Here is a 2,536-nt window from a genome sequence, read left to right on the forward strand (position 1 = left end):
TTTGCTATTCAGCAGAAGGGGAAAGCTGGACACTGTTAGAATGGTGCAATCCTGGCTGGGCCTGGTGGCTCACCCCTGTAATCCCAGCACTTTGGGAGGCTGAGGCGGGTGGATCACCTGAGGTCAGGAGTTTGAGACCAGCCTGGCCAACACAGTGAAACCCCGTCTCTACCAAAAATACAAACATTAGCCCGGCATGGTGATGCACGCCTGTAGTCCAGCTACTTGTGAGGCTGAGGCAGGAGAATGGTTTGAACCCAGGAGGCAGAAATTACAGTGAGCTGAGATCGTGCCACTGCACTGCAGCTTGGGTGACCGAGCGAGACTCCTTTTCAAAAAAACAATAAATAAATAAATTAATTAATTAATTAAAGAATAGTGCAATCCTACCAATAAACACAAAACCACGCCAAAGTGTACTCCCCACCAAGATTCTTGGTTATATGCCAAAGAAACTAATGCTGGACACTTTGGACAGAAAGGAGATTTGTGGGTCAAGCATGGTGGTTCATGCCTGTAATCCCAGGACTTTGGGGGACCAAGGTGGGTGGATCACTTAAGGTCAGGAGTTCAAGATCATCCTGGCCAACATGGCAAAACCCATCTCTACTAAAAATACAAAAAACTATCTGGTGTGGTGGCGGGCACCTGTAACCCCAGTTACTCAGGAGGGAGGCTGAGGCAGGAGAATCACTTGAACCCAGGAGGTGGAGATTGTGCATGAGACTCCATCTCAACAACAACAACAACAAAAAAAAAAAAAAAAGAGAGAAAGAGAGATTTGTGAAAAGGATCTCGGGGAGCCTTAAGAATCTCCAGGTGACCTGGAGAGCAAGAGAGATCCGCTGAGCTCACTCCTGCAGCCGACCTCCCGCAACCCCTCATGCTGTGCCTGGAATGCATACAGGTTTTCCCATTGTTAGCCTCTGATTCAAGGTCTGGGCAGCCTCCGTCAGATGCCACACAAGGCAGGCTGGGAAAATGAGTGCCTTGCATTTGTGCTTCAAGTCAGTGCATCCCCTAAACATAGGAAATGGGTCCAGATGACAAATTTGAGTGACAAATGTCCCAAGATGTCAACAGTGGTTATTGCTGGGTGGTTGTGTTCTATGGAATTTTAAAAAAGTATTATTTAGAAATTCAAATATACACAAATGTAGACACAATATTAAAATAGACGCCATCTCCAGCTTTGTTATCAGCTCACGGGCAATCATGATATTGTGAAGATATATATTTGGGCCTTCTCTCACCAGGTGTCCTTGTGGAAGTGACATGATGTTTAAACCCTGCGTAGCAATCCCTGACCCACTGCCGTGATGCCCAGGGAAGACAGGGCAACCTGGAAGTCCAACTACTTCCTTAAGATCATCCAGCTTTTGGATAATTATCCAAAATGTTTCATCATGGGAGCAGACACTGTGGGCTCCAAGCAGACACAGTAGATCCACTCTTCCCTCCAAGGGAAGGCCATGGTGCCGACGGGCAGGAACACCATGATGCGCAAGGCCACCCAAGGACACCTGGAAAACAGCCCAGCTCTGGAGAAACTGTTGCCTCCTCTCCAGGGGAATGTGGGCTTTGCGTTCACCAAAAAGGACCTCACTGAGATCAGGGACCTGCTGCTGGCCAATAAGGTGCCAGCTGCCGCCCGTGCTGGTGCCATTGGCCCATGTGAAGTCACTGTACCAGCCCAGAACACTGGTCTGGGGCCCGAGAAGATTTCCTTTTTCCAGGCTTTAGGCATTACCACTAAAATCTCCAGGGGCACCACTGAAATCCTGAGTGATGTGCAACTGATCAAGACTGGAGACAGAGTGGGAGCCAGCGAAGCCACACTGCTGAACATGCTGAACATCTCTTCCTTCTTTGGGCTGGTCATCCAGCAGATGTTCAACAATGGTAGCATCTACAACCCTGAAGTGCTTGACATCATAGAAGAAACTCTGTATTCTGGCTTTCTGGCTTCCTGGAGGGTGTCTGCAATGTTGCCAGTGTGTCAGCATACTGGCTACTCACCTGTTACATCAGTACCCCATTCTATCATCAGTGGGTACAAAGGAGGCCTGGCTCTGTCTGTGGAGACTGATTACACCTTCCCACCTGCTGAAAAGATCATGACCTTCTTGGCTGATCCATCTGCCTTTGTGGCTACTGCCCCTGTGGCCACTACCGCCATGGCTGCTTCTGCTGCTGCGGCAGCCCCAAATAAGTTTGAAGACGAGGAGTTGGAGGAGTTGGACGAGGATATGGGATTTGGTCTCTTTGACCACCAAAAAGCAACCAACTCAGCCAGCTTTATTTGCGAAACAAGGGAATAAAGGCTTACTTCTTGTTTTTTTTTTTTTTTTTTTTTTTTTTTTTAACAAAAATGTATATACATCTTTGGTCTTCATCTGGTTTCCTGGCATACAACTCCTAAAATCCTAGAATCTCTAAAGTAACATGCCATTTTCTGTATACTAATGAGTTAACTGCTGGTTGGCCACCCCTAGCAGCTTGCCAGTCACTGGAAAGACCAAAGAAGGATGAGAGG

At 47.6% G+C, this 2,536-nt stretch overlaps 1 pseudogene; it reads left to right on the plus strand.

Annotated features, from left to right (window-relative positions):
• Positions 1-1,319: 1,319 nt before the first annotated feature.
• Positions 1,320-2,321, plus strand: LOC104679812 (annotated as a pseudogene).
• Positions 2,322-2,536: the final 215 nt, after the last annotated feature.

Source organism: Rhinopithecus roxellana, chromosome 5 (assembly GCF_007565055.1).
Source record: "Rhinopithecus roxellana isolate Shanxi Qingling chromosome 5, ASM756505v1, whole genome shotgun sequence".
NCBI lineage: Eukaryota > Metazoa > Chordata > Mammalia > Primates > Cercopithecidae > Rhinopithecus > Rhinopithecus roxellana.